Raw genomic sequence first — 13,550 nt, forward strand, 5'->3', positions numbered from 1 at the left:
AACACAGTTTCGAATAATATCCAAAATCCAAGCACTACACAAAACTTGTAATCTCCCTAAAAACAACTTTAAGTCTCCCGATTCACAACTCCCGACACAACTTCTACAGTACTAACAAGAGAAGAGCCCCAAATAAGGCCCAACAGCCCTTTTTATACCGACTATTTTAGACTAATGACATCACTTACTACTTTTAGCTACAATATAGATATACATATAGGTACCACAGAATTCTAAGTTTAGAATGACATCATATGCTTAATATAGAACCTTTCCTGAAGTGACCAACACAACAAACTACCCCCTCCCCAAATGACCTCATACCTATTTTTAACCCAAAAGTTGAGACCGTGGGAACTTGACCAACTAAGCCCAGATCAGAACCCGACACCCTGGGAACTGGACACTCTAACACACTAACAATGATCTCATATCTATTTATACACTACAGTCCCTCAGACTCTGTATCATGTACTAATACACTAAGGACAATTATATATTAACTCCTTATACACACATTAATCAACAAACTCTAAGATCACTTATAACAGTCAGACTTACTGATAACGCTAATAGTGTCAACTAATTAATACTGAGAACACTACATGAACTCTTATCTCTCCTATTGTTAATTAGCGACTACTTCATATAATTATCACTGACCATAGACTGACCCTCACAACACAATCTCATATAGACTCACCTTAGCAGTACATACACAAACCAAAGGGGTATAATCCAAGGGAAATAATCCAAACTAAAACTTCACAAATATCTCCCGCTAGTTTGTTTTACTCCTGGAAAACTCATCGGAATTATCTGATAAAGCACAAATAAAATATTTTATTTTTATTGTCAAGTTCATCACTGCACATGGTTCTTCTATATCTTTACACGTTCAGTTCAAATATACACTTTAGGATCCACAATTCATACTGTCAGTTTATATCACACATACAGGACTTTGGCAAGGTTTTGGACAATACTTTTTACTAAGTTCTGTAACTTTGGTCCCAAAGTTCGTGAACTTCACATCCCGATTCCGACGGGTTGGAATAATTTTCGACAAGGGTCCGATATAATCCATAACATTAACACGGACATTACATCACTTTCGTTGACTTTTTATTTATTACACAGTTATTAATATTTCACGACTGACATATTCACACTGTTTGTTAAACTTCTAGACGGACACACAGTTCAGGTATTGCTGGTCAAATTTTTGTTGCTAATTAAACTTTTCAGTCATAGTTTTATTGATTTTTGTTGAAATCCCTGGTAGCGGGATAGTAAATTACAGTAGACAGTTGATGGTAGATCCCGGTAGACGGTAGATCAGTAGATGGTAGATCCCGGTAGACGGTAGATCAGTAGATAGTAGATGGTAGATCCCGGTAGACGGTAGATCAGTAGACAGTAGATGGTAGATCCCGGTAGACGGTAGATCAGTAGACAGTAGATGGTAGATCCCGGTAGACGGTAGATCAGTAGATAGTAGATGGTAGATCCCGGTAGACGGTAGATCAGTAGATAGTAGATGGTAGATCCCGGTGCACTAAGATCATGTACATCCAAGAGAAGTAATCACGGTAAATCCCAATGAGAATACTTATTTAATAGTAAATCCACACACAACGGGTAAATCCCAATAACAATATAAAGGTAAATCCACACAACGGGTAAATCCCAATAATTTTTTTTTAACAATATAAAGGCAAATCCACAGTACACAATCGGGTAAATCCCAATAACAATATAAAGGTAAATCCACACAACGGATAAATCCCAACAGAATAGGAAGAGCAGAAGTAAGATCATAATCATCCCACTGTACCACACTGATGTATATAGGTAAATACATAAGCGACTTGCACATACACAATTCTATTATCAAAACAATTGATATTTTTAGATATATTTTTCCACTGATGTAATTAAATCCAACTGAAAAATATTCCACGGAAAACAATTTGACTGACATTACTTATATATACATCCCACTGATATCACTGATGTATATACGATATAGGTTATAAATGCATTTATAACTTGCGCTCAAATATTCTTGTTTCCAAGACACTGTTAAAAAAAACTTTCCACATCCGCTGGTACGATTAGATCCAAATGAGAAATATTCCATCGGAATAACAATTATTGAACTATTATTATCTATCTACATCCCACTGAATAACACTGGCGTACATAGGTAAATGCATTTATCACTTTCACGGAAATAAACTGCTACACTCTGAATTTCTTTTCGGACACATGTTTCAAGGATCTTCCGGGGTGAGACTGGACGGCTGATTAAGCTGGCTTGATTTTGGTCGGCCTCCCATTTGGTTGAGGTATCCTGTCGTCTGGTCCACCATTCCCCAGAGACAGGTTAGTAATTCTGGCGACATCGTTGGAGTGCTGGACATACTCTGAATGTTACGATCAACTCTGTTGATGTCTCTCAGCACAACGTTGGCCAAGGTTTGCTGATATTTCATTACATTATTCTCCATAGTTTGAATCATAATTCCCAGAGAATTTAACTTTGCTTCGACTTGGCCCATCCGGTTCTCCAGGTTAGTCATGTTGACCGTAAATCCCTCAAGGAATTTCACGAGTGTCAAAGCATTTGAATGGACTGTGGCTTCTGCTGCCTGACTGGTTGTAGGTTCTGGAGCCATGCAATAACTTCCGTCTGTGTCCGACACTGGTGAAAATGGACTTACATTTTCATCCAACAATGGGGTTCCCAGGGACTGCTGAAGTAAATCCATGTTGTTGTTTATTTTACACTGTATACTAGTAATATTAATTTCCAAAATTTTGCGTCTCTACTAAGTTTTAGGTCTCTGGTCCGAAAGGTGGTACGTGTTAATACTTGGCCGAATGTTCCTAAAAATGATTTCAGAAGCTGTGTCAGGGTGTAATCCTTCCCCTGAATTTGTTCAATTAACCAATCATATCACACATGACATCATCCCCGACCAATGAAATTTGCTGAAACAACACTGTCTAATTTTCCAAGGATCTCTCTCTGTAGCTCTGACACACATTTGTAAGTTTGTTTGAAGTATTGTTATCACTATATAATTAGGATTGTCTTAAGATTTTCTGAATGGTCCATTCATACACATACAATAAACAAGACCACTTGTAAGTTCTCAGATCTCTCCATACTGTCCAGAATCACCAATCTGTGGCCTCATCAAAATAGGTTTACCTACTGAGGCAAGAAATGCACAAGGTGTACTCCTCATTGATCTGCCATGATCAGTCTATCGGGTGGTCTCCTCTGCCTGGCACCCCTCCTGAGGTTCCCATCATTAGGGCTCACTGATGGTGTAGCCTTCACAGTTGGACCCTTTCTAGCACCTTTAGGGGCACAAGCTACCTGGGGTTTACTGACAACTCCCCTTTCAGTAGGTACCACAGAACAGTCCTTGTTTACCAGCTTCTGTTTGATAGCTGATATCCAGTCAGGAATTATATCTCCATTATAGGGTTTTAATCTGTCATGATGAATAACTTTCCCTGGCTTTGTTGCAGAAAATTGTACTTTGTACAGAATATCTGACAATTTTTCTAAAATCACAAGGGGCCCTTTCCATATTTTTGGCAGAAGTTTCTTACTTTTTCCTATGGCGGCTAAACCACTATAACAATACACTAAATCCCCTGGTTTATATGCATGTTGTGTAATCCGTGTGTCATAGTCTCGTTTTTGTCGCTTAGCGCTGCTTCCTAAGTGTTGCCGTACTAGCTCGTACACCACGGTCAAGTTCTCTTGTAGAGCTGTCACATACTCTGTCTCATCTTTATCCGAATTTGGCGGTAAAAATCCCACAGACATTTGTATGGGAAGGTTTACCTCTCGTCCAAACATAAGCATATTAGGTGTATATACCGTTGAGTCATGAACTGAACTTCTGTACGCTGAAGTCACAAAGGGTAAATATACATCCCAATTATTCTGTTCTTCATTAACATAGGTTGCTAGCATGTCCACTAAAGACTTATTGAATCTCTCAACCATTCCATTAGAGGAAGGATGATACGGAGATGTTCTAGTCTTATTTATCTCCAATAACCTACACACTTCCTGGAATAAGCGAGATTCATAATTCCTTCCCTGATCGGAATGTAACTCCCAAGGTATTCCATAACGAGAAATAAAGTCAAAAACTATTCTATTCGCTGTTGTCTCCGCAGTTTGATCAGGAATAGCATAGGCCTCTACAAACTTAGTAAACTGATCCATTACCACCAGAATGTACTTATTCCCATTCTCAGTCACCGGAAATGGCCCTAAGATATCCGTAGCTACCCTATCCATGGGTGCTCCCACTATATAACTACCTAACTTAGCCTTTGGTTTTGACTTGGGTCTTTTTCTAGCACAACAAAATTCACACTTCTTTATAAAATCCCTAATGTCACGTTTCATGTTGTACCAAAAGAAATAGGTCCCAGCTTTTCTTAAGGTTTTCTTAACTCCCAAGTGTCCGGATGTAATAGATCCATGAATTGACTTAATCACACGTGACACTAAAATCCGTGGCAGGACTAGTTGTAATTTCACTTGTCTATCTTTGCCTATCCATTTCTTATACAAAACACCACCTCGGAGAAGTAATAAATCCCATAACAGCCACAAATTTCTAGTGACAGGACTTTGAGCAGTTATAACATCCCTTTCCGGTCTTTCACCTTTGTTAATACTCTCCAGTATCGGTGCAATGCCTGGATCCTCACTCTGCATCTTTTTGATATCAGCATTAGTATATCCTCCAACCCATTCTAACGGTGTAAAACAATCCACATTAAACTCAGGTGTTAACTCCTCGGAATCACAGTCAATGTAATCCTCAAGTGATCTCCCGCTAAGTTTAGTCCCACCGGGGTCCCAATATTGGTGATTGTCGGCTAAATCCAGTGTATCTGTGATATTGTCTCCGCGGCGATATCTTAATCTCCGCACACCCACCACTTTGTGACAAAACACAAAATGATTTCTAACACACTTCAAAAGACAGTTAACCAATCCCCATATTATCACAATTGACCACCATGACTTAAATCCATTTTTCGGAAAATCAATATTAACAGGACTGTGGAGGTCAATGTTTCTTACTGGTTTGGCGAACAATGGAACAACTACACTTTCCTCCATATAACTTGACCATTGTTCATGCCTTTTTACACATTTGTCACATCCTCCACATGGTAAATCCTCCAGTATTGTTTCGCCATCATAACAGTCACATTCCTCAGGATCACAGGGGTATCTCGACAAAGCATCAGCATTTTGATGTTTAATACCTGGACGATGCTCGATGACAAAGTCAAATTGTGACAATATTTCTAACCATCTAGCTGTTTGGTCTGTAGGATCCTTAAATGACATAATCCAGCGTAATGAACTATGATCCGTGCGTATCAGGAATTTACGTCCTAACAGATAGTGACGAAATTGTTGCACAAAAGTTATCACTGCTAACAGTTCCCGCTTTGTAACACAGTAACGGCGCTGTGACTTTGTAAGTGACTTGCTAGCAAATATTATGGGACGTTCTACGTCTTTTCCTGCGTGAGATGACCACTGCATTTGACTGAGTGTGGCCCCTATCCCTTTGTCTGACGCGTCTGTATCCAAAATATACAATCCCTCATCTCCTGGATATGCCATCACTTCCTCACCTGTCAGTGCAGTTTTTAAGTCCTTAAAAGAATTTTCACACTCATCACTCCAGATGAACTCCTGTTCGGCCTCTAACAGGCGATTCATTGGACTTGCCCGTGCTGAAAATCCCTTAATAAACCGCCGATAATAAGAACATAATCCTAGGAAGGAACGAATATCTGTCTGTGACTTTGGTGTTGGCCAGTTCTGTATGATTTCCACCTTTTTGGGATCAGGTTTAACACCATCTCCCGTCACGATATGTCCCAAAAATTTTACACTCGTTTGAAATAAATGGCACTTCGCCGATTTTAATTTTAATCCTGCCTTTCCAAGTTTAGTGAAGACTTCGTCTAGTCGATTAAAATGTGTGTCAACACTATCACTGAAAATTATTATATCATCCAGATATATCAGTAATGTATGGAATTGTAATCCTCGAAGTATCAGCTCAATACCACGTTGACAGGTAGCCGGGGCATTACACAATCCAAACGGCATCTTTTGGTACTCAAACAATCCCCTTTTTGTCACAAAGGCAGTTTTTGGTCTATCCTCTGGGGCCACAGGAAACTGCCAATATCCTGATTGTAGATCCAAACTTGAAAATACACTGGTTTTACTTAAACTATCCAAACAATCATCCATTCTGGGCAGAGGGTAAGCATCTTTTCTGGTTAACTCATTTAGCCTACGGTAGTCTACACAGGGTCGGGTAGTCCCGTCAGCCTTTTTAACGTACACCATAGGACTGGCCCATGGTGACTTTGATTCTTTAATAACACCTTGTTTTAACTGTTTGTCCAGAATAATTTCCTCTTCTTTTGCGAAAGCCATAGGGGGTCGCCGGGGAGCTTGTTTTACAGGAGCTGCCGTACCAGTATCAATCTTATGTTCTACCACACTTGTAAATCCAAGATCCTCAGAGGAATTAGCAAATACCTTAACATGCTTTTGCAATAGTTTTTCTAATTTTGGTTGATCAGCTACTGACAATATCGCACTAGACTCATCATATAGTTTTTGCACTCCTTCTGGCCAGTTATTTGTACTAGTTACATTGTTCACCTGTATTCTAGGTTCGCCATTATCGCCAGTACTGTCTATGGTTGTAAAGTCAACTATTTCCTCCACGCTGGCTATGGTCTGTCCTTGATGTACAATTATATCCTCATCACTCAAGTTTATTACTGGAATAGGTATTTCATCACCAGGTGTCACTAAAGCATTCCCCACAAGTAAATTGTCCTCATCTTTTGGTAAGGGTCCTACAACACAGGGTTTGGAGAAAATAATACCTGTGCTGGCCTGTTCAATGAGAACACATTCACTGTTTGCTGGTACTATTGTCTCTGCACTACAGGAAACTCTCGACACACTAAATGGGGCTCTTTGGATAAAAGTTTCAAATTTTCTCCCATTTAGCCTCAACCCAGTATCAGTCCCACACATATACTGATGATTATATAAAAAGTCTAATCCTAGTAGACCATCCTCTCGGATATCGGTAACATACATGTCCCACTCAAATACAGTGTTTTTCAGCTTAAACTCAAACTTAGCTATTCCCTCTACTGACAGAAGTCCATCGTTGGCTACCTCTAACTTAAGTCTTGGATTTGATTTATTAAGTTCAGGCCTACATTCCAATGGAATACTATAATAAAATCCAATAGACATCAGTGTCACAGCTGCACCTGTATCGACTACAAGGTTCCCCTTGACACCATAAAAATTCATAGGCAGGAACATTGTCACACCATCACGAATATTTCTTATTGTCTCGCAGGCTAACATGACCGAGGCAGGGCCGTTTGTCTCGGTCGATACTAGTTTTCCTCTTGTGGTGATTCCTGGGTTCCTTCCTTCTTACGAGGACAGTCCCTCGCAAAATGACCCATTTCATGACAGTTGTAACATTCCACATCTGCTAAATTTCTCTTTTGCTTTGGGCGGTTATTTTTCTGTGCACTTTTGTCAGCCTTAATCTCCTCTATAGCTGTTGTAATTTTGTCCAGCTTGGTGGTCATACATGTCATGATCGAGTCGCTGACCATGTTCAACTCCTCCAGTGTAACAAACCTACTTTCACCATTGTTACAGTTACCCACAGAACGGACTTTGCCTTTGGTTGATATCTCATCCTGAAGACTTCTGTAGGTCTCCAGGTCCTGTCGAGCTTCCTCTATGGTTTTGGGATTTTTCATCCCCACAGCCACAGCCATTTGTTGATCCCCAAGGCCCTTGAGGAAATACCTCAGGTTTATAGTCTCCCGAGTGCGCTCATCTGCCGTTGGGAAACTTTTTAGTACCAGCCGTTTGATGTCGGACTCATACTCAGCTAACTTTTCACGTTCACGGAGTTTTCTTTCCTCCAGCTCCCCCAAGTATGATGCTAAGGTCCTCTGGTCCTTGAATCGAACTTCCAGGGCGTTTAACAGCTGATGAAAAGAATCTGTAGACTCGGGTCCTAGTTGAGTGAATGCGTATTCAGCTGCAATGCCACGAAGTGAATTAGTAAGGCGAAACAATTTCTCATCCTCGCCCCACTTACATGCCTCAGCCATGGAGAGAAATGGTTGAATAAACCCCTCCCAGGATGACTGGCCGTCAAACATACTTGGTGCAGGCATTGGCACTGAATATCTAGGATAAGGTTGTGGACTTGGCACTTGTGATCTTGGTTGAAACCCACGATTGCCAACTAGTTGGCGGGAATTCGGAGGATGAAACATAGGAGACTGTACACTTGGAGGTCTAATACCACCACCAAAACCAGGACTGATAAACATACCCGGATGTGGCGGAGATCTCACACGAGGACAATCCATATCCTCAACACGGCGGCGAGCATGAAATCTAGACAATTCCTCCCTTAGATGTTTAATCTCATCATCCTTTTCCTCTAGTCGTTCACGTGCTCGAACTTCAGCTCTATCTTTCTCTCTCTCCGCATCATCTGCGATACGCTTTAGCCTATCACCTTGAAGTTTGCTATCCTCCACATTTAAAAGGGCATTCTGAAGTTCCTCCTTTAGGCGAATTACTTCCTCCCTCCCTTGGATAGCTGGTGACAGTGGGCCTGTATTTGCCCTAATTATCACCTCCTCATCCTCTGAAATTCTGTCATCCACATTCTCCATTTTTGTTGCTCGAATAGGTTGAAATTAGGCTATATAATATATATCTACACTTTACTATAACTAACACCACAAACTAAAAGTATTCACCATTCACTGATTATAATTTGTTTTCTTCATTCACATTTGTGACTGGGATTTCCAATTCTGGACAATTATGAGACACTTGTCCAAATTTAACATATGAGTAACAATATTCACACTCATAATATTCACCCTTATTAATATATTTAACAACAATATAATTTCCAGCATCATCAAATCCATAAACAGGAACTAGGTTGATTTCCTTAGACATTTTAAGTAATCTCATATAAACACTTTCTGCTAAATAGTACACACTTTTAAAACACAGTTAAATCCAGTTAGGAACAAGGCACATGTATAAGTATATATCCCACTTCTGACACCAATTTGTAAGGTTTCTGTTACTCTCAACTTTGTAAGATAAATTTATCCTGTCGTCAGGTATTCCGTTGTCAGGCGGCTAATTCTTAACAAAACAACATACACAGAAATGTAAAATTCAATTAAGTTTTATTAAAGCACAATCAAAGATTTATTTTTCAATACTTGCCACAAATAATTTATTCCAATCGAAATCCGAAATGCCGGTAAGTAATCCAGGAGTTTGAATTCAACTAATATTTCCAATATATTCCGAATAATAACTATTTAGTAAATTTCCTCAAAGTAAATCCCGGAAAGCTGAAGTAAAGTAAAATCAAAGTATGGGGTTATATCCAGTAATCATAAGATGTCATACAAAATCAGTAACTAAACTATAACTATACACAAAACTATACACAACACAGTTTCGAATAATATCCAAAATCCAAGCACTACACAAAACTTGTAATCTCCCTAAAAACAACTTTAAGTCTCCCGATTCACAACTCCCGACACAACTTCTACAGTACTAACAAGAGAAGAGCCCCAAATAAGGCCCAACAGCCCTTTTTATACCGACTATTTTAGACTAATGACATCACTTACTACTTTTAGCTACAATATAGATATACATATAGGTACCACAGAATTCTAAGTTTAGAATGACATCATATGCTTAATATAGAACCTTTCCTGAAGTGACCAACACAACAAACTACCCCCTCCCCAAATGACCTCATACCTATTTTTAACCCAAAAGTTGAGACCGTGGGAACTTGACCAACTAAGCCCAGATCAGAACCCGACACCCTGGGAACTGGACACTCTAACTCACTAACAATGATCTCATATCTATACAATACATCATGTTACAATACCTATGTTTACAATAATACAATACCTTATGTTACAACACCTATGTTTACAATAATACAATACATCATGTTACAACACCTATGTTTACAATAATACAATACATCATGTTACAACACCTATGTTTACAATAATACAATACCTTATGTTACAACACCTATGTTTACAATAATACAATACATGTTACGACCATAGACTGACCCCCACAACACAATCTCATATAGACTCACCTTAGCAGTACATACCCAAACCAAAGGGTATAATCCAAAGGAAATAACTCCAAACTAAAACTTCACATTTACAATATTACAATATATCATGATACAACACCTATGTTTACAATAATACAATACATCATGTTACAACACCTATGTTTACAATAATACAATACATCATGTTACAACACATATGTTTACAATAATACAATACATTATGTTACAACACCTATGTTTACAATAATCACAATACCTTATGTTACAACACCTATGTTTACAATAATACAATCATCATGTTACAATACCGTATGTTACAACACCTATGTTTTTACAATAATACAACACCTTATGTTTACAACATACCTATGTTTACATGTTTACATAATACAATACATTATGATACAACACCTATGTTTACAATAATACAATACATCATGTTACAACACCTATGTTTACAATATTACAATACATTATGTTACAACACCTATGTTTACAATAATACAATACATCATGTTAACAACACCTATGTTTACAATAATACAATACATTATGTTACAACACCTATGTTTACAATAATACAATACATTATGTTACAACACCTATGTTTACAATAATACAATACCTTATGTTACAACACCTATGTTTACAATATTACAATACATTATGTTACAACACCTATGTTTACAATAATACAATACCTTATGTTACAACACCTATGTTTACAATAATACAATACCTTATGTTACAACACCTATGTTTACAATAATACAATACATATGTTACAACACCTATGTTTACAATAATACAATACATCATGTTACAAACACCTATGTTTACAATAATACAATACTTATGTTACAACACCTATGTTTACAATAATACAATACCTCATGTTACAACACCTATGTTTACAATAATACAATACCTTATGTTACAACACCTATGTTTACAATAATACAATACATTATGTTTACAACACCTATGTTTACAATAATACAATACATCATGTTACAACACCTATGTTTACAATAATACAATAATGTTACATACCTATGTTTACAATAATACATACAACAATACCTTATGTTACAATAATAATAATACAACACCTATGTTTACAATAATACAATACCTTACCTATGTTTACAATAATACAACACCTATGTTTACAACCCTATGTGTTACAATAATACAATACATTATGTTACAACACCTATGTTTACAATAATACAATACCTTATGTTACAACACATATGTTTACAATAATACAATACCTTATGTTACCAAACCTATGTTTACAATTATACAATACTTATGTTACAACACCTATGTTTACAATAATACAATACCTTTTGTTACAACACCTATGTTTACAACACAATACATCATGTTACAACACCTATGTTTACAATAATACAATACCTTATGTTACAACACCTATGTTTACAATAATACAATACCTTATGTTACAACACCTATGTTTACAATAATACAATACATCATGTTACAACACCTATGTTTACAATAATACAATACATCATGTTACAACACCTATGTTTACAATAATACAATACATTATGTTACAACACCTATGTTTACAATAATACAATAATTACGTTACAACACCTATGTTTACAATAATACAATACATCATGTTACAACACCTATGTTTACAATAATACAATACATCATGTAACAACACCTATGTTATACAATAATATCCAATACTTATGTTACAACCTATGTTTACAATAATACAATAATTATGTTACAACACCTATGTTTTTACAATAATACAATACCTTATGTTACTACACCTATGTTTACAATAATACAATACATCATGTTACAACACCTATGTTTACAATTACAACGTTACGATTATTTTACAACAATGTTTACAATACCTACAGTTTACAAAGAAAATACATATGTTATGTTACAACACCTATGTTTACAAAATATAAATACATACAATACCAGTTTACAATGATACAATACCTTATGTTACAACACCTAATGTTTTACAATAATACAATACCTTTATGTTACAACACCTATGTTTACAATAATACAATACATTATGAATACAACACCTATGTTTACAAAAATACAATACATCAAGTTACAACACCAATGTTATACAATAATACAATACCTTATGTTACAACACCTATGTTTACAATAATACAATACATCATGTTACAACACCTATGTTTACAATAATACAATACATCATGTTACAACACCTATGTTTACAATAATACAATACCTTATGTTTACAACACCTATGTTTACAATACCTTATGTTAAAACACCTATGTTTACAATAATACAATACATCATGTTACAACACCTATGTTTACAATAATACAATACATTATGTTACAACACCTATGTTTACAATAATACAATACATTATGTTACAACACCTATGTTTACAATAATACAATACATCATGTTACAACACCTATGTTTACAATAATACAATACATTATGTTACAACACCTATGTTTACAATAATACAATACATCATGTTACAACACCTATGTTTACAATAATACAATACCTTATGTTACAACACCTATGTTTACAATAATAATACAATACAATCATGATACAACACCTATGTTTTACAATAATACAATAACCAATCATGTTACAACACCTATGTTTACAATAATATACAATACCTTATGTTACAACACCTATGTTTTACAATAATACAATACATTATGTTACAACACCTATGTTTACAATAATACAATACATCATGTTACAACACCTATGTTTACAATAATACAATACATTATGTTACAACACCTATGTTTACAATAATACAATACATCATGTTACAACACCTATGTTTACAATAATACAATACCTTATGTTACAACACCTATGTTTACAATAATACAATACCTTATGTTACAACACCTATGTTTACAATAATACAATACATCATGTTAACAACACCTATGTTTACAATAATACAATACTTATGTTACAACACTATGTTTACAATAATACAAATACATCATGTTACAACACCTATGTTTACAATAATACAATACCATGTTTATGTTACAACACTATGTTTACAATAATACAATACATTATGTTACAACACCTATGTTTACAATGAATTACAATACATCATGTTACAACACCTATGTTTACAATAATACAATACATTATGTTACAACACCTATGTTTACAATAATACAATACCTTATGTTACAACACCAATGT

This window comes from Argopecten irradians, chromosome 6, assembly GCF_041381155.1.
Source record: "Argopecten irradians isolate NY chromosome 6, Ai_NY, whole genome shotgun sequence".
Lineage (NCBI taxonomy): Eukaryota > Metazoa > Mollusca > Bivalvia > Pectinida > Pectinidae > Argopecten > Argopecten irradians.